Genomic DNA, 25,937 nt, shown 5'->3' on the forward strand with positions numbered 1-25,937 from the left:
TTTTTAAAAACTTGTTTGATGGTATGTATGAGGATTTTGATTTTAAACAGAATAGTTTTGTACATTTTGTCCTGTAAACGAAACTAGATTTTATCCAAAAGGTTAAACTACATCAAGGCTATTTTCGCAAATGTCAGCATGGGGCAAGTTGTCACAGGTGTTTGAAATATTGTACGTTTATACAATACATAATACTTAAGATAGTATCCAAGACAGTATATATGTCTTTATAGAAACTGATTTTCAAAAATAAATTCACCCTGAAAAATTATTAGGGGTGTACCAATACACTCATTCGGTTACAAGATATTTACAATATGATACTTTCAACAAACTTTGAACAAAGCCAGATTTTTTTGTTTTTTTAATTATCACTTCTAAGACCAGTCAACAAAAATTACAGTTCATTTAAGTGCCTACATCATGCCTATTGGCTTGAAATTGGCTAAATTTTGTTAGGCACATATAGCCTACTTGCACTCTGCAGCTGAATACATAGCCTACATTTAAAAAGTTTTAAATATTGTATTTTTTAAATAATATATTTTATGGGTTATTTATCATTAATAATTAATAAACATAAAAGCTCAAATGTATGACCTTCTGTGTTAACGATAGCGCAATTACCTGATGGTAATTTAAATCTGTCTAACTGTCATTTTGTGTGAACTACACGCATATTTTAACAAAAACTATTAAGGCCGGTTTCAGTCTCTTTTCGATCGACTCGTTCGAGTAAATGATTCAATGACTCATTTAAAACACAAAAAGACTCGCTTGTTGCCACCTACTGGCTAAAAAATGTAATCCCCAGAAAGAGTCACTGAACGAGTTGGCGTACCAATAAATTGATTCTTTTGTAGCGATCGGAATCAAAGATTCGAGTCACTGAGATGATTCCACGGCCGGTCATGTGACTCAACATGGCGTCATCATGAGGAATAATCCCGCACCTGTAAACTGCTTTGGTCTTCAGTCTTCACGTCTTCATGTGAGTGTATATCATTTTAAACATATTTTTCAAATGTACTTGTATTGTGGGGAACATAACTTAGTGTACTATTTTTTAATTATATAAATGCGATTGCATTAGATGGCAAAATATGAATCCAAGTGGAATAAATCATGCTAAATCAAGGTAATTTCTAGTGGATATATGAAATCAGATCGCCTCTGGTTCGCACGGGTATCCTAATACAAGTGTTTCCCCAACTTTTTGTTGACAAAGGACACCAAAATACGAAGATCTTCTTTTTCGAAACTATGAAGGTAGATACAGCCTAGCTATATTTTTATATATTTACATGTATAAATACGCTATACTGTGTACAGAAAAAGTCATATAAACACCGAATTGTTTTATAAACAATCATCTTTTTCACTAACTGTACTCGTCTAAATAAATAATAATTTAAAGGAAAACCCAGGCTATACTTTCTGATCGATTTCTTTTGATTTATTACTGTTTAAACACGGTTGTCAGTAATTATTCATGATTAGTCATGATTCTCTTGATTTCTGACCAGAATTGAACAGTAGTAATGTCAAATTTGATAATTGTTTTTCTTTTACTTTTTTCTCAGATATTTACTGCGGACCCCCTAGCGTCCCCTTTGAAAATTTGAAAACCCCTGTACTAGAAAAATAATCTCAGATTATTTATCACATCTCTCAGTGTTTATCACATTAAGTATGAGCGGGTTTTAGTTAGACAACTGAAAAGAGCCTAAATGCTTCATTTTGATCCAACATTTCTTTCTTAATATTTAACAACCATATTTTTGTGACAAATGGTGCTACAGAATCTTTCTTTAAAATAAACTCCACTTAGTTACATTTTTTTTCAGTGACATGACTTTAAGAAATGTTTTTGTGTGCATTAAGTGTCTAAAACTATATGGGGCTACTGTATGATTTTTCAGCCGGTAGCTGCTCTGGTTGTAGTTAGTGTGGATGTGGTGTGGTGTCTGCTGTAGACTGACTGCCCTCTGGCCTTCTGAGCAGGACTTGCATTTAGGATAATGTGGTGTTCACCATCAGATTAAACCTGTAGAAGAAAGGTTTCAACAAACTGCTAAAATGTTAGGTGAAATAGTAAGATCCTCTGGCAATGTGACTGGAGCTCTGACAAATGTCTGTTACTATATCAGAGTTGGCACCGGTGGGACAGAGGCCAAACGGTGCTCTATACAGAGTTATGAGCTTATGAATGAAGACAGATTGGGTACTTAAGGGCATGTTCACTCCTGTAAATAGCCACAGTGGATATAATGCGCTCCTAGTTTAATTTGATGCTAGTAATTCTGGCATCTATTCAACGTTTATTCACAATGTATTTATTTGAATCTATAATGTAAGTAAAATAATCGTAAACTTATCTTAATGTGATACAATTACATAAAATGCATTTATTCAATAATATCCATTTATTAAATATCTGGGAATAGATATTTGTTAAATAGAATTTCTAAAAAATGAAATTAAATAAGTAGAATGACCGTGAAATTATTATCTCTTTTATCAATTTATTAAAAAATAAATCAAAATATTTGTCATCAAATAGGCTAATACATTGAAACATACACTCTAAAAAATGCTGGGTTAAATATAACCCAGCGCTGGGTTAAAAAGGGACAAATCCAGCTATTGGGTTGTTTTGACCCAGCGGTTGGGTTGTTTTGAGCCCAACTGCTGGGCCAAAACAACCCAATAGCTGGGTTTGTCCCTTTTTAACCCAGCACTGGGTTATATTTAACCCAGCATTTTTTAGAGTGTAGGATCATTTTGAATGTTTTTTTTTGTGGTCATTCAGTTATTTATTTTATTGGAGAGTGCGTCTATGGTAAGGTTTTGTTTTAGTTGAAAGAAAAATAATTTTGTGTACATGAGAGAAATGTATTCATGTGAAGACTGAGGATGGAATGGTATAAATGTCGATCAAACCAGACATAACAAAAAGCGGGTGTTTGTCAGCCACCAGAGGGCGCTGAAAAACTTATTTAAAAAAAAAAAGCGTAACTTGTGCAGTTTCCTCAGTGTGATGAGTGAAAACATGACAAGCTAAGTATGTGAGTATAGTATAGATTGATCGTTTTTAAGTATAGTGTCAAAATCAGTAGCTACTGTATTCAAATGTCTATTCAAATAATATAACAAGAGATGTCTATTCATCTCTATTTATGTTCTGAAGACTCTTTCCTATTAAACAGACATAGAAAATAGCAAATATATTGTGTTGGCAATATTTAGCTACATAAAAAGTGCAGCATCCTAGTGAAGAGCTAATGCTAGTAAACCAAGTAGGCTGTTGTCTTTTATTATGGTTAAATCACCCTTACAAATATAACCATAGTATACCAAAAGACTACAGTGGGTACAATTATAGATGAATTAATTTAGATATTAAAATATGAAATTAAAATGCACATGTTTATTCAGTAGTTACAATAACCATAATAGAAGTATGGGCACATTTTTGAAATTGTAAATAATGAAAGGTTTGTTTAGGGAATGTTGGAAAGACCTGTCATTGGTCTTCTTTCATTCCTCACTTCTTGAATAGAAAAAAAAGTGTAAATGCATAAGAAAACAGAAACAGAGAAGTTGTTTTTCAACAAATCTCTCTTTAACAGCAATTCACTGCTGGTCGTTATTGCAGCATCTTAATGGAAAAACCAAAACCTTTTGGTTTTAGTAAATGTTGTCATATAGCAAACATGATGTTATGATTTCTGGCAGTGGTCACTTGTGTTGTAGTATTGTGGTAACCTTTTGGTTTTAGTAAATGTTGTCATATAGCAAACATGATGTTATGATTTCTGGCAGTGGTCACTTGTGTTGTAGTATTGTGGTACAAACGGCCACCAGAGGGCACTTTTAGATCAGTGTGAAGCGCATCTGAAGCTGATTAAATGGTGTGAAAGAATTATTCCCATTAACCTTGTGAATTTTCACCCTCATTTTATTTACCTCTTAGGCAGGTAATATAAAATTAAGAAACCTCTTAATAAATCTTTGGAATGAAAAATAATAAGTTGAAAAAAGAGCTTTTTTGATGCTTAATACTTAGACTTACTTTATTTTGTCGCATAGAAGGACACTCACTTACAAACATTTTAATAAACAGGTGATATACATGGAACAGTGCTGGATCAGGGTTATTATTTAAACCTAAAACCAGAAAAAAATTGTCACTTGAAATTATATATATATATATAATTTCAGTTATTTGTCAAGGCAACATTTCTCATCTTCATTTATTACAAAAATACTATTTAAAAATATACAAAACAAATTGCTCAAATTTAATTTTATGAACAAAATATAACAATCAAACATTCATTTATTAATGTTCAAAATATTAATACAATTTATAATCGTTTATCAGTGATACTAAAATAACATTGTGCTGTATTTTTGTATGATTTGCTGTATAGTATGTTGGTTAACTCTAATTTTCTAAAGTAAAAATTCAAAGATTTCCATTTATGCAATTTAAACTGTAGCAGAAATTGCATCTTTGTGATTTAAGCATTAAAATAATTCATTTACAAAAATATTAGACATTTTCCTTATTCCAGGTAAAAAGTGGAGAACATCAAAATCAATTTCAGACATTTTGTAATGTAAGCCTGCTGAGTAATAAATGAGTCTTTTATTTTCTTGAACAAATAATTACTTGACCTATGGCCGAAACAATATTCAGCGACATAACTAGTCATTTTAATCTCTTACTTCCATCTCTTTTTCTTATTGTCGTGCATGGGATCAAAATGCCATTTCTCTTAAAATTCGCAGAGGCTTAGGTGAGTCTAATAAATCACGGATTTTGAAGCTGAACAGCGAAGTCATCATTTTCTTTGGCTGTGCGTCTGTGTTTTCAGCACTCGCGTGTTTTCCAATGTCACGTAGGTTAAAAAATGTCTCTTTCTTCCAACCAAGTAGCATAGCTCACCTACTCTCAAAATGTTTCAAGCCACAGGTTTGTTTGCCTTCGTGAGGAAGATGCCGAACATTTCCCCCCAAGTTGTGGGTTCGTTTTGTTTGTTAATGCTGGATTGAAGGTCCGCAATCAGCCAGATGCTCTGTCTGGGAATAACGTGTGTTGTCTTGGCATCTACGAGATGATATGTTTAGTCAATCTGCATGATAACACTGGCAAAGTAGGGCCCAATTTGTGATCTTTGAATCTCGTTCAAACCCGAACTTCAGGCCCTGTTTTTGATGGAGCCTCTCCAGATGTTCTCACTCTTAACCGGCTGACATCCAGCTGTTACAGATGGTGGACATTTTGGATCGAACTGGACAATATTAGGTCCAAGTCTCTGCTTCTCAGAACTGAGACCCCAGTGATGAGGCCTGCTGTTTTCCTTTGTGCTGCAGAGAGTTTTCTGCAGACATTCAAGATGGTCTTGTGGTTTTGAGCTTGCTGGAGTTGATCCAGTCATGGCACTCTTCATCTTTACTGAATAGGGGAATAGTGGAAGCCATCAAAAAAAGAAATATTACGTAAATTAAAAATTTGAATTGAATTTTATTTAAAATTTTATTTAAAGGTTTTTTTATTTTAATTTGTTTTTCTCAAAATTAAATTTTGAAGGAGATCCCATATTTTATTTTATAATTTTAAAATATCAATTAGTATACACACAGATTGTCCCACAAAATGCCTCAAAATTAAAAAAATAAATAAAAATAAATTTATATTTCGAAGGAGATCATATTATTATTATTATGACTATTATTATTATTATTATTATTAATCTATTTTTAAAATGACAGAAAAATTAAGAACATTTAAAAAACAATTTTAATTATTTTAAATTGACAAAGATTCAGAAAAATTATTATACTTTGAAGGTGATCCCATATAATTTTTTTAATATATTTGCTTAAATGCTTGAAATTGGCAGAAAGACTCAGATAGTTTTTTATACTCCCATATTATTATTTATAAGATCCCATATTATTATTATTTTTATTCAATAATTTGAGAGAAAGATTCAGAAAGTTTCCTACACTTTGACAGAGATCCTGTAATATATATTTTTTAATGTAACTGATATTTTGACAGTAAAAATATTTCTTTGATTTACCATTTGAAGCTGGTATTTAATATGTATTGTGTTACTACCTACAGTACAGTTCTCACAAAAACAGTTTTCCAACCACAAGGCAGGTAACCAGTCATCATACGCTAGATTTCTGACAGATGACAGGCAGAGTGTTTAGAGACGCGTCTCGATTTCATTCCTTCATACATGAACAGCTGCATCAAACTGCACCAGATATACACAGACTGTAAGTAACAGAAAATGTATAGCTAAACAATAATTACTACTTACCAGGTAATCTCTCGCTTCGAATTGAATTAATAATTTGCCATTCAGGATGTGTGCTTGGTTACTTAGCAACCACCTCCATTAATTTACATTTCCAGCACTGACATTTGTGCTTATTTCTGATGCTGCTAAATTCCCAATTGGCAATAAAATGCTGGAATTAACATGCAGTGTGCAAATCAAAGGTGTGTATGGCCGCTGTGCTTCGTCAGAGTCTGGTGAGCTTGAAGGTGACTATTAGAGCATGTTATGAGGAACTGAGACTCACTGAAAAAAAAAATGGTGCAGAAACAATTTTCACTCACAAAGTGCTTGTAAATTTCACAAACAGCTATAATATTGTGGCAGAAACTCCCACAATAGTAATCTAAAAAAAAGAAAGAAAGAAAAATTGACAAAGCTTCTTTATTATTTTTCTTATTATTTTCATTAATTACAATTACCGTCACACTTGGCCAGAAAATCTGGTATTTTAAGTTATTTTTTGATGTTTTAAGATTTTATTCGCATATTTTGTCCCACAACAGTCATCCAAAAAAAGAAAATTCAGTAATTAGCATTACATATATCATCATTCATAAGGAATTTTGTCAGAAACTCTCATATTATAAGATATTTTTTTGGTGTAAGTTAATTAAAAAAAAAATGAAATTCTATTTATACATTACAAATTTTTAAATTGACAGAAATATTCAGAGAGCATCTCATACTTTAGAGGAGATCCTATATTTTTTAATCAATTTTCTAAAATATTTTTAACCGACAGAAAGATCCAGGAAGCTTCTCATACTTTAAAGGAGATCCAATATTATGAGTTTTTTATTAATATTTTAAATTGACAAATAGGAACGCTTCTTATACTTTGAGAGATCCCATTTTTAACGATAATATTTTTTTGATAAGGTATTTTTTCACAAACAATTACAAGGAAAAATTAAGTAACACATTGAATTAAACATGACATTTTATATTGGAAAAACTGAAATATATTGTAAAACATACTCCAATAATTTGTTGAATTGAATTAAAAAACAAATTTTTTTTTTTTAACTTTAAAAAATAAATCCAGTATTCTTTGACTGTGTCACAGTCCCAGAGCTGAGGGAAATATAAGCTTGTATAGCCTATAAAAATGTTTAAAAGTCTCCTTGTAAAACATACTCCAATAATTTGTTGAATTGAATTAAAAAACAAATTTTTTTTTTTTACTTTAAAAAATAAATCCAGTATTCTTTGACTGTGTCACAGTCCCAGAGCTGAGGGAAATATAAGCTTGTATAGCCTATAAAAATGTTTAAAAGTCTCTCTGGTCCTTTTAATGTGTTTGTATACTGCAGTTTTAAATTCACCCTGTAGGAGGCATAATTTATCCAGTGTCAATTTCAGCATGTTCACTTCCCTTTTTATTAGTCAGCTTCCGTTTTATTACAGTCAGTGGTAGTTTGTCACACACTATGCTGTTGTTTTCAAATTCAGATGTTTTTATTCTGAGAGATGGATCATATTAATTCTCCACATAACTAGGTTTGCTTGTTGAAATTGCAGACAGGCTTTGCTGTGATTTGGGGGTCTGGTTTTCTCCCTTCCTCTTGTACACAGAGCCCCGTGCTGTGAAGCGACTGGTGCACCTTATAGATTTCTCCTAAATAAATCATCCTTATGGGACAAAGATGCATTTCACCGCATGAGAGAAGAAGAATGAGGGCAGGAGGATTTATGATGGGAGATGTGAGGCCTTGATGTTGCTGTCAGCCGTTATTGCGGCTGCACCTCAGGCCTGGAGCGCTTTCACAGGAACGTAAGCTAAGCCTGCGCCGGGCCTGAACGCAGCCAACATGGCCTCCACATCCAAAACAGATCCGCTGTAGGCTTTTGAAGTTCACGCGCCCCAACCCATCACAACTGCACATTTGTACTTGCACTCTCTCTCTCCCTCTCTCTCTCTCTCTCAATGCCCATCCAACTCATTCATCTTTCCCGGGCGGTTTCTCAGCCTGTGGTGCTGAAATATGGCAGATGAACCTGTTACATGTTAGTTTAAGAGATAGTGTAGGTGTAAATTACACAGGAGGCTCTGGCTAACCTTATTTATGAGAGGGCTGTCAGGTGTTTAGGTGTTAGAGCGAGACGTGCAGCTTAAATGGTTTACTCCGCTGTAAATCAGAGTGTGCGTGCCACATTTGTGCACTGGGGTCTGCACACGTGTTTACATGTGTGCGCCTCTCTGTTTTTGTGTATACTGGAGGTTCTGCTAAACTCCGCTCGAGCCTCAGACGGAGGCCACCAGCATGGACGAAGCTTGCTGTTATTTCTTTTATGAGTTTAATATCATTTTATTGAAATATGTAGCTAATAAACCCTCTCGTAGTAAGAGATACCCGTTTTATTGCAGGCGAGCTGAAGCGGATTGTATCTGTCATCAATTTTTGTTCTTTAAGTAGTTTATATTCTGCACTATTGTACAACATTGATGGATGTACCTTGATTTTTCTTTTTCATGCACTTTCATTTAAAAGTTTGTGGTCAGTAAGATATCTTTTTTTTGTAAATTCTTTTATTCAGCAAGGATGCTTTCACTTAATCAAAAGTGACATTTATAACATAGCATTTCTTTTTCAAATAAATGATTTCTGCTCATCAAAGAATCCTGAATAAATCATGGTTTCCACAAAAATATTAAGTGGCACAACTGTTTTCAACAAGAAATAATTGTAATACATGTTTCTTGAGCACAAAATTAGCATATTAGAATGATTTCTGAAGGATCACGTGACACTGAAGACCGAATACATTACATTTGAAACTATACTCAAATAGAAAAGTTGTTTTAAATTTCACAATATTAATGATTTTACTGTGTTTGATCAAATAAATGCAGCCTTGATGAGCAAGAGTCTTATTTCAAAAACGCACATTTTTGAATGGTAGTGTAATTGAAAGTAAATGAAACAGGCCATAGAACTGGAAAAAAAAACTGGTTTGTTAGCTAATTATTTTGGTTAATTTGTGTAACCAGGCGTTTTTTAATTTAATTTAATTAAAAAAATTGTTTTTTAATGTAATTTAACTTAATTTAGCTTTATTTTATTTAATTGTGAATGCTCATTTTCCTTAATTTTTTGTTTATATTACTGTTAAATTTAAAAACACAAATAATTTAATAACAAATTTGAAAAACAATATACATTTTTCATACTGTACTGTATAATGTTGTAAGGCTTAATTCACTTGTAGCATTTAAAATGGCTGGTTTTAATTGTTACCGTTTTATTTTTTAATTATACAAAATAGTATAGAATTTTAATATGATTATTGGCCATATCATGAAGTTAATTTTTGGCTTACCGGTATCTGTCTAGAATTTTAATATCAGTGCATCCTTATTTTTATAAGTTTTATTATTTTTATGCTTTAAGTCATATTTATATTTCTGTTATATATATATTTTAATTCATATAAAGTATAGAGTTTTGCATTTAAACAAGCTTCAATCCTCAATTAAAAGTGGTAAAAAAATAAATAAAATCAATGCCAAGTAAAGTTGTAGCCATGTTTTATAATGCTTCAAAAGTGAATATTTTCCTTTGGTCTCAATGCACCTGCATTTGACCCAGTGAATGGAGCTGAGCTGATGAATCGGTCTGTGATACCGAAGAGGATGTTGAAACACATTGAGAATGAGTCATTGAAACACTAAACCCACTCAGAGCACTTAGAGAGCCTGGATGTGAGCGCTTCTGGGAGACGTGTTGATTTTATACCTGTGGGTGTTTACGATCCACCCTCCATTCATTCTTTGAGTAGCACAGAATCGGGACAAGCACGTCAGTGAGAAATAATCCCATGTGCTAACACTAGATGTTCTTGCGTTGATAGCAATGTTCTACTCTTATATGACATAAAAGAGAACGTAGTATTCGAGGTAACAGTATTTGTTACCATTGTTACATTGTTAGCGTGAGTCTAACGTGTTGCGATGGGAGTCTTTGTGGTTGCTTGTCATTGTCCTCGTCTTGCCTGCAGGTACGTCGTGTCTCTTGTGTCAGGCAGAGCTCAGAGGTATTGTTCGGTAAGTGGTTAAGTGTCCGGCTCTTTGCGGGGCGAGGGAGGAGACAGGCGGGGTGGGACGAGGCAGTGCCGGACCTCCTCAGCTGCAGGCGGGTACATCTGGACGCAGTCTAAACATGGCACAGGTCTGTCTCATGTGTCTCTGACGATCTCACACCCGCAGATTTATGATTCCCAATGTGTGTTTTCATTTGACATATACACATGTGCTTGCAGGCTGTTTTTGTCTGAAATGAGAGACACCAGCACAGGGCTCAACAGTAAGGATTTTTCTGTTTGCCCTCTTGGTCCAGTAGTCCAAATTTCTATTGGTCCTGCAAAAGTTGTCATTGGGCCCGGCACATGTAAATTTGTTTTATTTTAGAAATACGTTTATAATTTGAATATTATACGCTACAGTTTAAAGGATCATTATTGGAGTCAGTAAAATTATTTAATGTTTTTAAAACAAGTCTCTTATGCTCACCAAGGTTGCATTTATTTCAATATTATTACAGTTTGCTATTTTAATATATTTTAAAATTTAATTTATTCCTGTGATGGCAAATCTGATGATCACTTGAACCTTCAGGAATCATTCTAATATGCTGATTTAGTGCTTTTAAAAAAGTTGCTTCTTATCGATGTTGAAAACAGTTGCACTGCTTAGTATTTTTGTGGAAATGTTTTTTTTTTTTTTTTTAAGCATTCTTTGGATACAAATTTTAAAAAAGCATTTTTTTTAAATAGAATTTTTTTTGTAGCATTATAAATGTCTTTACTGTCATTTTTGGTTCATATAATGCATTCTTGCTGAATACAAGTATTTATTTATGTTAAAAAAACATTTGAACGGTGAATGTATATTTTTGCATAATACATGGATGCATAATTTTACATTTTATTATTAAAGTTGTTTATTTTTACTCTTTATATTTAAAATTTGATATTCATTTTAACGTTTTACTATTTAAAATACAATTTTATTTTTTAAACAAATGCTAAGTTTTCTTTACAAAAAAATTCGCAATGAAAGCTGGAAATTAGCTATGTGTTTAAATGCCATGGCTTCATAAATTATTATTATTATTATTAGATACTTTATTGATCCTTTACAGGAAATTACATTTATTTTCATGGCAGCTTCAACACACTACACCACACATAACAAACAAGCCATTTCCAACTCTCCAACTCTGTTTAATAGACAGTTTAGTTGGAAAATAATGGCTTATATGTCAAAATATTACTGATTGGTTTGTCATTTTTATCCTATTTTCATGCTACGCCATTCTTACAATTTTGACAACCTTATCTTTGTTAACCTGATACTTTGTTTTGTTTTCATTACAGTCCTAAAGCATATTGTGCCTTGAAATCAGTATGAATAATTTATTACCTTGTCATTAATGGGTCAAACTGGTGGGAACCATCCTAATTATAAAGTTAATAACTCACCTACTCAGACAACATCCCTTTAAGTCACATCCAGTTCTGAAGAAACTTCATATTTACCAAGTATATATTGATTAATGGTCTGAAAAGGAGAAGTTATTAATAATAATATCCAAACAACAGTTAGTAGCAAAAAATAAAAGCTAAAATAGATATGTGACTTTACTATTGTAGTTTTTGAAGCAATGTAAAAATTCTAAACCTGATGAGACATTAATGTGACTTGTTTCTGATTAATATATTCACATGCTTACACGCTTGCTTTTTTTTAAACTCTGTGTTTCAGTAGCTCATCCTCGCGCTCCCCTTTGCTCTTATTTGACGCGGGTTATAAAGCACTCTTTTTAGGGTAGGAGACATAAATTACAGCGCGCTCTCCTTTTGGAGGGGATTTCCTGAAGCCCAGACCACTAGGCCCGATGGAGAGAGATCTGTGAGAGGCCGTGTTAGACTGTAAAGTTTGTATGTACAATGTGAGCAAGTGGAAAACGTAGGTCTGCGCCCTTCTTAGAAACTCCTGTGAAAACAAACAGTAAACCTCCAATGGCTCGCGGTGTGAGACTTTTGCTCGGAGGTTTGTGCGAATGTGTGTGGCATTCTCTCCTCGCTGTGTGGGTAAAAAAGCGAGGGCAGTGACCCACTCCCCCTTCTTTCCCCCTAAATGGTCGTCCAGACGAACTAGCTCTCTTTTGTTTCCTCTTTCTGTTCCTCCCCCCCTCCTCCTCCTCTTCCAGTCTGCTTTATTGCACTTGATTCCAAGCGCGGTCATTCCTGAGATGGTGAAGATAGCAGCTGCAGCTGAATTGCCCACCATAAAGCATCCGCAAACCCGCCGGAGCGCTGGCAGTGGGGGCTGGGCCACACCGAGCATTCAGTTCTCTGCAAATTTCGACACTTAAAATGTAATGGTCGTAATCTCCTGGAGTTGTGACTTGCTTTGAATTAGATTGGATTTGCAGAAGGCAGAAGGGATGGTTGTGGTGGTGTGGAAGACTTTGAGATTAATGGTCTGAAATCTTCTGATGTATTGGATCAGATGTGGTTGTGGCATTGTAAGGCAAAGAATTACAAATGTAGCTGCTACTATTGGTGCTGGCTAGAGATACGCGAGAGCTGTCAGTCACTATTTACCTGCAGGGGGCGATAGATAGTCAGAAGAGTGATTGCCTGTGAATGTTGCTGTGACTGTTTTCAGAACGGAAAACTAAATTACTACTGATTGAATACTGTACTGTATACATTGTATACTGTACTGTGAAAATATTTAGTGAAGCAGTAGGCAAATAATATATATATAAGTTATAAATGTAATGTTGTTACATGACCCCACTATGTCACTTGACCTCAACATACTGCATGTTTACATTTTTATTTATTTATGCACATTACATGGTTAATTCAACTTGGTTCTTTAGTTTAATTTATTTTGGAAATCAATTTGATTTATTTTATTGTCTATCAATACATTGCATGTTTGTTTCAGTTTGGTAATTTAGTTTAATTTCATTTGTTTAATTTATTTTGGTAATATTTATTTATTTATTAATCTGTCAGTACATTGTATGTTTAATTCAGTTTGGTTATTTAGATTAATTTCAGTTTAATTTATATTCTATTCATTCATCTGTTTTCATTTCATGATAAATTCAGTCTGGTTATTTGGTTTAATTTTAGTTTAATTTATTTTGAATATTTTTTTTATTTTTATAATTCATTTGATCCCATTGTTGTATAAAATGTCTGAATATTTGCCAGTCCAATCAAATGAGTCTAGAGATCACAGCTCATATTAGGCTACTCCCGGTTCATCAGTCACACTTGAGATGGAAGGTCAAGTCAAGTGCATTGCATTGTGAATGACAGAATTCTATGCGTTCTGTTTTATACTGCTTTTTATATAAATGTAGTACAGTTATGGGTATTCTATGCATTGATAAGAACTAGCATACTGTGCACAGCATACATACTACATAATACAGCAATCGTAAGTAGTAAGGTATTCCGAACATAGCCTGTGCAGAAATGCATGCACACACACGCTTAATATAGCATAACACATTTTAAATACTGTTCTGAAGTATGCAGTGTGCATACTGTGCACAGTATGTACATTTTTTTTATAAATTACGAAGACGTCCAATTACATTTGCCTTGACTTGCCTTTATTTCCAGTATGATGAATGAACTGCTAGGTCTTACTTTTTGTATCCCTTGACTAGGGCTGCACGATAAATCGCATGCGATATTTAACGCGCATCTTGTCAGTAAAGCCATTCTGTAATCAGCGGTAAATCTCCATCACGTGCGTGCTTTCACATTGAGCAGCATTAACTACACAGAGCCGTTGTTCACAGACGAGCTGCGCAAAACCACGTTCATATTCGCGCGATTTTTTGCGCAGCTCGTCTGTGAACAACGGCTCTGTGTAGTTAATGCTGCTCAATGTGAAAGCACGCACGTGATGGAGATTTACCGCTGATTACAGAACCAGCTTTCTGACAAGATGCGCGTTAAATATCGCATGCGATTTATCGTGCAGCCCTACCCTTGACTCATTTAATTGTAATGCCAAGAGTTGCAGCATTTTTACACAAAGTTGGATTAAAAATGCGGATAATATTTAATTTCCAAGAAAACTTGATGCTTCCCCATGCATTAAACAAGCATGTATTGCCAGTATGCTAGTGGTGAGTATTCTCACTGTCTTTCAAGGCCACCACTGAAGTTTCTGTAGACATTGCCAATTTCACTTTTGTTGCAACTCGCATGTTGACCTCACACATAGCTGACAAATACCTCCTCTGGTTTCTGCGGCTTCTCCTCGCTTCATCACGGCCCCGTGACTATAATGACTGAAAAACACACGGAGTCGCGGCCGGGGAGCAGGTGAGCAAGACCGGGCGGCTTCATCTGGCAGCCGTTCCCGTGTGATCCCTCAGCAGGAGGAGGAGCGCGTGGTGCCTTGCAGGTATGGCCACCTCCCAGACAGATGAGCCTGGTGACAGGAGGGACGCAGCAACCTGCAATTCCACCATCTGACACGATCCGTCAATGTCCCCCTGTCGCCCCCGCGACTCATGCAAACATAACTCCCCTGTACAAGCACGCAGAGGTTGTTTTCTAAAAGTAGGCCTACAGGAATTGGCAATAATGAGCACGTTCACTCACACCTGTGATGGCACGCACAAATGAAAACAAACAGTTTCCTTCATTTGCACACATCGCTGATGACTCAGAGCTTCTACTGTGAAGAGATTCAGGAAATGGGAGGAATGCAACAGAGTTTTTAGATTCCTCTCCAGGGCGCTTATCTGGCTTCTGCGATTTTGTCTCTTGATAAAACGCATCTGTTTCTTTTATCTATTTCTTGAGGGGCTCTTTGAACAGCAGACAATGACAGGCTGTCTTGTGATCCCGGCGTCCCGACACCGACTGGCCACAAGGTGGCACTCACCCTCAACAAGCAACTACCAAGTTCACAAGACTTTTTTCCCCTCCACACTGCTATGAGCATGCTGATGTATCATGGTGCAATGAAAAGGAGGAAATGAGAGGGGGGACATAAATGTGTTTGGTGCATGCAGGGACTAATGGAGTCTACCTTTGCCAGTACATTAGGAACAAAACAAGAGAGGTGAGAGGGAGAACGCCACCGTCCGAGACAGAGCGGTCGTGCCCTAATGGAGAAGGGAAATAGAAGTCATGTTAGTGAAATGCCAGGCCTCTGGCTGTGTTGTTGATACATTTGTTTCCTGTTAGTCCACTTATTTATGGTCAAGGGTTTCTTCATTGCCACATAGTGATTCATTACGTGCAAGAATGAGGTCAGGAGAAAGGTTGTGGCAATTAGTTACATTTAAGAGGCATTTTATACCCTCAACCTGATGTGTTCACGTTCTGCTTCGGCTTTGAAAATGTGACACTTTTTTTGGAGCCGTTCCCGTGTGATCCCTCAGCAGGAGGAGGAGCGCGTGGTGCCTTGCAGGTATGGCCACCTCCCAGACAGATGAGCCTGGTGACAGGAGGGACGCAGCAACCTGCAATTCCACCATCTGACACGATCCGTCAATGTCCCCTGTCGCAAACATAACTCCCCTGTACGAGCACGCAGAGCTTGTTTTCTAAAAGTAGGCCTACAGGAATTGGCAATAATGAGCACGTTCACTCACACCTGTGATGGCACGCACACATGAAAACAAACAGTTTCCTTCATTTGCACACGTCGCTGATGACTCACAGAGCTTCTACTGAGAAGAGAGTTTTTGGATTCCTCTCCAGGGCGCTTATCTGGTTTGTGCGATTTTGTCTCTTGATAAAACGTGTCTGTTTGTTTTATCTGTTTCTTGAGGGGCTGTTTGAACTGCAGACAGTGACAGGCTGTCTTGTCGGTCCCGACGCCGACCGGCCACAAGGTGGCACTCACCCTCAACAAGCAACTACCAAGTTCACAAGACTTTTTTCCCCTCCACACTGCTATGAGCATGCTGATGTATCATGGTGCAATGAAAAGGAGGAAATGAGAGGGGGGACATAAATGTGTTGCATGCATGCAGGGACTAATGGAGTCTACCTTTGCCAGTACATTAGGAACAAAACAAGAGAGGTGAGAGGGAGAACGCCACCGTCCGAGACAGAGCGGTCGTGCCCTAATGGAGAAGGGAAATAGAAGTCATGTTAGTGAAATGCCAGGCCTCTGGCTGTGTTGTTGATACATTTGTTTCCTGTTAGTCCACTTATTTATGGTCAAGGGTTTCTTCATTGCCACATAGTGATTCATTACGTGCAAGAATGAGGTCAGGAGAAAGGTTGTGGCAATTAGTTACATTTAAGAGGCATTTTATACCCTCAACCTGATGTGTTCACGTTCTGCTTCGGCTTTGAAAATGTGACACTTTTTTTGGGGGCTCAAAAATAAGGATGGCCCGCAGGTCCAGGGCCGGTCCGAGAGGATTTTCAGGACAGAGCTGTGTTCTCGCTATGTTCTTTGATTTTGCAAATGTTATTACGTGTTGTTTTCTATGCTAAATGTTTCTAATATTTTGTTGTCTCACAACCTCATCTCGCTGAATGCACATTAGTCTGATATTAGTCTGCTTTCAGTTTGTTCATCACACTGGAGATGAACGTTCATTGCTATGTGGGATGCAATATTCCATGCAATAAGCTTTCTTATTTATTTATTTAAACTTTAATTAATTTTGATAGTTTTTTATCTTTTATTTTTTTTGTTTATTGCATTTGAAATGATTTGGGCAAAAATGTCTGAATATTTGAGTCTGCTCAAATGATGAATCAAGAAAAAGATAAAAATCACAGCTCATATTAGGCTACTTCTTGCATTGGAGATGGATGTGCATTGCATTGTGGGATACAGTATTCCACACATTAAACGCTGTTTATTTTGAGAAACAGTAGGTTTTATGAGTATTCTGTGCATACTGACAGTGTGTATCTATGTACTGTATGCATAATATATTGCAGCAATGAAAAGAGCGTTGTGGTAGTGTACTGTTTCACCATGCTGAAAGTTTACATTCAATATAGCTTACTATCAGACTATATCTACTCTTCCAGCAGTATACAGTGTGTATAGTGTGCACAGTATGTGAATGTCCTGTATGCAGGGAATACTAGATGACCTACTACATTTGCCTTGACTTGACCTTCTATTTCCAGTATGATTAATGAACTGCAATTAACATCAATTTTTAACATCTTTTTCTCGACTCGTCAGTTCGTAATGCCAATAGTTATTTTAATTAAAATGTGAATTACATTTCATTTCCAAGATAACCGGATGCTCCTCACTGCATTAAAACATGAAACAACATAATAAAGTATTGTTTTGAATTCTGCTTATTTAAATGTTGACAATATAACATTATTTACATAATTGCAAGATTGACTGATTGAAGATGTCTTGGAAACATCTTTAAGACGGGGTTGAAAATGACTAACAAATCAGCAATGTTTTGCACCATATGCCATCGATTTCCAACAAATTGTTTATGAATGTAGCTGTCATGCTGCATCAGAGCAGTATAATTTCCAGCTGTTATTTTAAATGAAAATACGAATATATATATAAAAATAAAAATGTAGATAAATAATAAAATTATTTCGAGTTTATATATTATAAAATATTATAAATATTTTTCTAGGACATACGAAATGTACTGCTAAAATACTAAAATACAAATTAATAAGAAACTATGTGTGTGTGTATACACACACACACACACATATATATAATACATATTTTGTCAGTGCAAATATTACGGTTGACCACTGCTTTCAATATTTAAAGACTGGCCTTTTAGCTTTACAAAAGGTGTATTTTTCTCACTTCTACCTGCATTACTGATTGATCATTTCTATATAAGTTTAAATGATGATGCACCTTTCATGTGTTTTGCAAGTGCCAGCAATTCAGCCATGTGCTTTTTTCCCCTGTTCTAGTTTTTATAGGCCAAAAGAATGTGAACTGATTTATGATTCCCTTATGTGCTGAATGCACATATTCTGCACATGTGGACACGAACGTGCACCTTTTCTTCTGTGTACCAGTGCACAGATAGGACCGGACTAGTCATGTAATGACGCATCCATTTGCATACAACATGCAAATCACCCACTGGGCCCAAAGAGATTTGCGACCTTTCGTATTCCCCTGCGCCTGGTAAAAACACACACTCACGAGTGTGCGAGACACGCAGAAACACGCACATGTGAGCGTTGGTGCACAGCCGGGAGCGCGGTTTGTTGTTTCCGTGTCTCTGCTGTGGCTTGTGAGGCTGATCGATGCTACTTTACTGCTTCCCTCGGATTCAGTCGAGTTCAACGGGAGGGGAAGGTGATTCATCAGTGGGGAAAGAGAAGGTGGAAGAGATAGAGTGAGGGAATTAGAAATGGAGATAGAGAGCGTGTTGGAGAGAGAAAGAGAGAGAGCCACAAACACATTAAGAATGAGGGGGAGGCGAGAGCTGCGATACACAGATGCAGCGCAGGGGTGCCGGAGATACAGGGGGAAGTGAAGCATTATATCACAGCGATGAAGAGCTGCTGAGAACTGAGGTAGTGGCAGGGCAACCCAAGTATGACCCAAACTATTTGCACATGCCATGCATATTGAAACATGCAGTGTGCTTCCCATTACGGAGCATCTCTCTGCCTTGCTGCATGAATCATGGGTAGCCTAAGAGTGCAGGAGAGTGGAGAGAACACCGCACTGTGAAGATCTCCCATGGGACACCTGTTTTAACTTGGTGCAATCCATCATATAGCCACTACCCGCTGCAGGCCAGACGAGACAGCTGTCCCTCAGGTCCTCTCCTTGTCTGCGCGTCTGCCCTGCTGCAACAGGTGTTTACGCAAACACGACGTGTGAGCGAAACCACCCACCAGACTAGATGAATTCAGAGTTGAAGAATTGGCTGTGAATTTGAATTGAATTGGCCGCACCCCACAAGAAGTTGAATTTGCTTTGTAAAGTGTTACCAAAAAATCAATTGCCTTAAAATTAAAATAAAATAATGCCTAAATAATGCAAACAAGTAATTGGATAACATGTACCATGGATAAATAAAACGGAATAGCCGGACAATAAGGAAATTATTTTATTCAAATATGTAGTAACTCGAGAGTCGCGAGCTGTTTGAGAGGCGGCTGTGCGCGCTTTGGAGAGCGCATTGAAGACCTCTCAAAGAGTGCGCGAGTATATGGGTTAAAATAGCTTGAATGTTTAAATTGGCATGACTTAAAATTACGTGCAGGTGATAGTTCCGTCAACTGTCCGAAACGCGCGCTTGTCTTGTATTGCAGCGTGCAGCTCGCTTGCAGAGCAAACTCAACGTGGATATTATGGGTGTGAGGCCATTTGTGTATTTTGAGAGAGCGGGAGAAGACGCGGTACCAATCCCAATCACTCACACTGTTTGTGAAATTCCGTCTCACAGAAAGTTTTAAAATGACTGATCTGCTCTATCTTTATATTTCTTTGTCTGTCTGTGTCTGTGTCTATCTATCTTTCTATCTATCTCTCTGTCTGACCGTCCGTCCGTCCGTCCGTCCGTCCGTCCATCCGTCTGTCTCTGTCTGTCTGTCTATCTATCTATCTATCTATCTGTCCGTCCGTCCGTCCGTCCTTGTTTTGTGTTCTGTCTGTCTGTTTGTGTTTATCTATCTTTCTATTTCTCTGTCTGTCTGTCTGTTTATCTATCTTTCTATTCCGTCCGTCCGTCCGACCGACCAACCTTTTATTTTCTAGTTCAAATTACGGTTATGTGGTTTTCTTCAAATTACTTTTTATTTTATTTCTACTTCCTTGCATTTAAATTTGAATTGCAGGTGTGCATCCTTTTTGTTACCTCACTTCAAATGCAATTCAAATTTGTGAATTTAATTTTCAATACATTTCCGAATGGTGCACAACCCTGCTAAATGGTTCATGTCTCAATATGTGGGAACATAACAAGAACAAAAGGGTTATTTGCATGCATATTGGTTGTGATTGTTGGCCAAGAGTTCTTTGCTTTGAATGTGTTCATTGTCTATTGTATTTCTGAGTTTAGAATAGTTTATTTAAGTCAGACCGCTGATGATGTCACCGCATGGCACTGAGGTTGCCATAACAACAGTCATATATCAGGTCTGCATTTCTGTTTAGCCCTAGTTTATTGGCTCAGTAAGGAATAACACATCGAAATGGGGTCTAGACATGTTAGACGCATAGTGCTAATAATCTGCGGTTTAGCTGAAATCCTTCTGATTATCTTTCTCTTTTACTTCCTCTCTTGCTTTCTCTCTTGCATGCCCCCTGCCTTCCCTTCCTTCCCAACGCTCTCTCTTTTGATGGATGGATCGCTCTTGTACTTCCAATCTGCTATCTTGCCTGATGCGGTTAGGGTCTCTGACGCAGCTGCAGGCAGAGGGAGAGCGAGGGAGGGAGGGGGAGCCGAGCAGGACGAGGACGGGGTGATGTGGAGGACACGACATCTGGAAAACAAGCAAATGAAAAAGAATGCTTGGGCACCACGCTACCGCAGACAGACAGCACGTGCCGCACAAACAAACATTCTCAGCATGGCTAGCATCAGCTACTGCGTTACACGCACCAGGCTACATCAGTGCAAGCCTTTTGTGTTTTAAAAAAATTGATTTTGCTTTGATGAGTATAAAACAGAATGCATTGAATTTGAGTATAGATCACTCTCAGTCTGTCAGTGTTCAAGGTGAAGTGCAAGTTAATGACCAGCAGAGGGAGCTGTTTGCCTCAGTCAGGTTTTCAAAGGGCTGTCCTGTACCTGAATGCTAATGAGCACTGTGATGATAATTTAATAATCTGCAGATACATGTTTATAATTCAAATTAATAGATGCAATAAATGATATGCAGACAAGGGTTTCATTAATGCACTCAGTGTGGTGATCTGTGAACGTGTTGTTGCATTTTTATAAAATTATCATAGTTGTATTTACCCGAGACATTGCGCATTTATATGCTTCATGTAGTTTCTTGACATGTCAGAAAACCACTGATGAAAATTAGAGTTGCAAAGGGGTGGAAAATTTCCGGTAAATTTACAGAAACTTTCCAAAAAAAATCCCTGGAATATTCCAAAATTTACTGGAAATTTTCCACCTTTTTGCAACCCTAATGAAAATATTATAACGGACCTTAGTTCAACATCATATTTAATTCGACATAAAAATGAGGCTGTAGGCTGTTTAATGGGTTGTACGGTACAATATGTTTTTTTCCAGTGGACAAAAAACTATAAAACATAAATTAGACGTGACCTAGGACATTAAGAGCATTTTCACTTTTGTTTGGAACAAAACAGTAAAGAATAGCAGGGTAAACTGAGGTAAAGCAGTGTTTCCTTTTGTCCAAACAGCAAAAGGAAAAATAATCTACTATTAAGCTTACACAACTTTCCAAAACAGGAAATCTAAGAGAGAGGTGCCAGATTTATTGTGAGAAGCTGTATTTGAAATTTGACTTCTCACACAATATAAAAAAGGCAAATGAATAGCCCTTTTTAATGATAAATCCAATTTCATTAAGTGATCTAGCAAATTCATTAACATATTAAATATATTAAAGTAAATATTAGCAGTGACAGTCTCCATTTCTTCTTAGTTTAAGATATAACCCTTATAAAAATCATATCCTTTCATCTTTAGTTTTTACAGAATTTAGAGAAAAATCATTAATCTTGAGGATGTCGCTAATACCAGTTCGGGGAAGGCGCATTAATGATGTAAACTACATTGCAGCAGTGTTAACTAGTTTTACTGATTTTAATTTTTTTTAAAATTATTTTTAATTACCAATGCCAGGACAATATAAAAACAATATAAAAAAAAATTACCATATATTTAATACATAGGTTAAAAATTACATAATTTATTTACCTTGTTAAATTGAAGAGAAAATGCTTTAACAAAGTGTTAATTTAACAGACTGTATTTTTGTACAGTCAAATTAAATATGTTGTGTAGCCTGACTATGGTCCGTTAAAAACATTTCAGAATTAAAATGTAAATCAATAATTAGCGATGAATCATAAACAACAAAAACAATAATGTTTAAGAACAGTGATCTTATTTTAATTACTGCATCTCTTTAAAGGCATAATTGATCTATTCTGGTTTTGTCATTTTAATAGTTCTGTTCTGTTTATTCAGTCTTATATCACATATTTTATTTCACCCTACACCTTCACATTTTATTATTACCTTTTGTTGCAATACAATCGGTCAGAAGAGCAAAAGTGATTAACACAATAAACTCGGTTTAAAACTATTAATTCTGAGATATGTTTGAGCATTTATTAGTAACTTAATCTGTCAGTGCCAATGCTCTCAGACGTTTCTTTGATTTTCCAGGTGAGAAGAACATGTAATGCTATATGTAGGACACTGACCTAAACTGCTTGACCTCTGGCAAGGGTGGTCAAAGGTCAACTCACTTGACATCTCTGCCCACATCTTACTGATGAACACACCCGGACCGCGTCTGATGAGCGCTTCAACGCACATCTGTGCATGTGAGACAAACAATATCAAGTGCAGGCGTAAAATGACACATGGAAGTAATCTGTTCATCTCTGCTCAGGGCAAGAGGCATTTTTAATTTCACTGGAGGATAAAAAGGCAGAGCTCCATCCATTTTGTATGGTACCTTAATTTCACACAGCCCACAGAAAAATTGGCAGTCGATTTGTTTTTTGAAGATCCCTCCATTGATAGTAATTAAATTTGCTCTTGTCTCTCGTTTTTTTTTTCTCTTTTCTCCATATCTCCTCCTCTCTTCCCCATCTGTATGCCTCTACTCCCTCTTCTCATTCTCATTCGCCATCATCCCTCACTGTCATACGGCCGCTCCGAGCCATCGACCTCTGCTCTCAGCCCTGGTTCAGCAGCGGGTCACCGGAGGGAGGGGGCTCGTGTTATTGGGGGGTGCCAGCTTCCTTACCTCTCCGTGGATACAGCTGCTGCTGCCATGGCAACTGGATTGTAGACTGCGTAAGGACCCGCGTGCAGATACTTGCAGAGACTTACAGAGAAAGACGCTCTAATGGTGTGTTACAGGGCCTCGTTGTGCTTTAAAGCAGGTTTAACCGCATAAGTGAAAATGATGAGGGAAAACCTCAAACTTGGACTTTTACGTTTTATTAGCTGCTCAATACAGTCTGTTCCTACATGGTTTAGAGTTGGGAGTTTTCCTTTACAGTCAAGGGATAGGAACAGAGTTTGGCTGGTAATTGTTTGATAGGAAACCTTAGGTGTTGATGACCAACATGTCTTGTCATGTGGTTCTTGGTTTGAATTTAGGGATGCAGTTATATTTAAATTCTGGCCTATACCAGCTGATAATGATTTTTATGTTGTAGTAATAACTGATAAATTGCCAATATTAAAATACTAAAATTACTAACTAAAATACTGAAGCAAAAAAAAAAAAGTACAATTATTAGAATAATTGTTTAAATATGATAAATTTAGTATTGTTTTAATGTCATTTTATTATGTTATTTTAATATATTTATAAACTTTTATTAATTTTATTTTAATGGATTGATTATATTTTTAAAATAGAAAATATTCAACATTAAAAATCTTAAATATCAAATTTAAAAAATATAAAATATTATATAAAAATATAAAATATTGAATAATAAAATGTACAATTATTAAATAAATAATTGTAGCATTATTATAAATGTTGTTATTTTGATGCTATTTAAATATAGTATTTTAATGTTTATATATTTTGTATTATTTTCATTAAAATATACAAATAAAGAAAATGTGAAATTACAAATCTTCATTATTGAAGATCTTAAAAATAAAAATACTAAATGTTAAAATATAAAATATTAAAAATAAAACACTAATAATACTAGTAATAAAACACTTAATAAGTGGATATTCATTTTAAGATTTGCTAAAGATTGTATTTAACTGTCAGTATTTGTGTTTTTAAAGTGTGTTTTAGAGCTAAGATGAATGTAAAAAATAGTGGTAATAATAATAATGATAATATAATAATAATGCAAGTTACTTATAAAGTGCTTTTCTCAAACCCCAGTGAGCTTGCACAATTAAATATCTAATATTGGCCAATAATGCATATCCAATATAGGCGGATACAAAAAAACAACTAAAACAAATCTGATTCAATTTCAATATGTTGTGCATCCTTATTTAAATTATCACATGGCTAACATTGTCATTATATAGCTACGACTCAGTTCCTCAGATGTTGTTTTTCTTTTGTCGCCCTTGTCTTGCACATTGTGGCTAGTGATCTCTGTAAGGCTACTTTGGAATGCCATGAGATGTGAGAAGTGCTACAGAAATAGAATTGAATTGACTCAAGCATCATGCTTGTCTCATGTTGCCAAAGTTTATAATCCAGTTCAGCGCAGCAGGTGTAACAGACAGCTAGTGAATGCAGTTGCGGCTCGTTACGCCTGCGGTCAGCTCTTCTTGAAAATGTACAGTACACACGAAAGGAATGTTTAATAAATCAAAAACTGATTAATGACATGATGTTGGCATCTTAGTGCAGATGATAAAGAGTCACCTGTGAATTGTGAGGTCAAATGAAGGAGAGAAAGTGAGCAGGAAGGAGGATGAGAATGGAAGAAATAGCCATAAGCGGAGTTCCAGATCTCTCCAGGTGTTTCAGCACTGAATGGACTTGCTTCACTTAGAGCCTCGGGCCACGAGGTTCAGACCAGGTGGAGCTACCACAAAAGAGACTATTAATTATGACTTCACCCCTCCTTCTTTTCCTCTCTTTCTTTCTCTCTTGCCAAACAAATATGATGGATGGGGTTATCATTGTCTCACAGAAGCATGAACGGCTGTCAGGTGTGCTTTGATGTCCGACAGCTTGAATCTCCTGCCTTGTGCTTTGATGATGTGCTTGAAATCCAGATGAATTGACATACTGTAGTTCACACTCCATACAACATGGCGGGCCATTAAACACACTCCACATAAGATTTAATACACTTGTCTTTGCTTTGATAGCGAGTGAGTTCTACTTTACACTTTTAAAAGTGATTCCCTGCAGAGCGATGGCAAAAGCTATAGCCCTTATCACAAAAAAAGAACTTTATCTATTTCAACTTCCCTTCGTAATGCAGCTCAAAAGCGTTTGTTACGTGCACCGCCTGTCTTAACTATTTTTAGAAGTTTCTTGCTCCCTTGGAGGTCCTGGGATTGTGTGTTGTGCTTTGGACAGCAACCTGTGAAAGGATTTATTTTTCATGCTGTATCACTGGCATCCAGTAGGTGGCGCTCATTACATAAAACAGACTGACTGTACTATTGCATGGAGGAGGAGTTTTCTCACTTGCTCTTTGGCTCATGGTGGTTGTCAACTGCAAAGTTTGAATATGTATTTTCAGGGTTGTGCAACATTCAGAATTGGATTGAGAATGCCTTGAATTTGAAATGGCACTGATTTGAGATAGCAAACAGGATGCAGAATTTCATTTCGAATATTAATGTAAGAAAGCAGAATGAATTGAAAATGAATTACTAGAAAAGCAAAGTTGGACAAATATTGAATGTTTCC

The 25,937-nt window shown here is 36.1% G+C and overlaps 1 long non-coding RNA gene across 2 annotated transcripts; it reads left to right on the plus strand.

Moving 5' to 3' along the window:
• The first annotated feature begins 906 nt into the window (after positions 1–906).
• On the plus strand, positions 907–23,003 carry LOC107707006 (uncharacterized). 2 transcript variants are annotated; one of them, XR_001636211.1, is made up of 3 exons: positions 907–991; positions 22,733–22,893; positions 22,962–23,003. It is a non-coding gene; the product is annotated as an uncharacterized LOC107707006 (long non-coding RNA). The 2 variants fall into 2 exon arrangements; XR_001636212.1 differs by lacking the exon at positions 907–991 and adding an exon at positions 16,028–16,133.
• Positions 23,004–25,937: the final 2,934 nt, after the last annotated feature.

This window comes from Sinocyclocheilus rhinocerous, unplaced genomic scaffold, assembly GCF_001515625.1.
Source record: "Sinocyclocheilus rhinocerous isolate Xijiao unplaced genomic scaffold, SAMN03320098_v1.1 scaffold714, whole genome shotgun sequence".
NCBI classification, from domain to species: Eukaryota; Metazoa; Chordata; class Actinopteri; order Cypriniformes; family Cyprinidae; genus Sinocyclocheilus; species Sinocyclocheilus rhinocerous.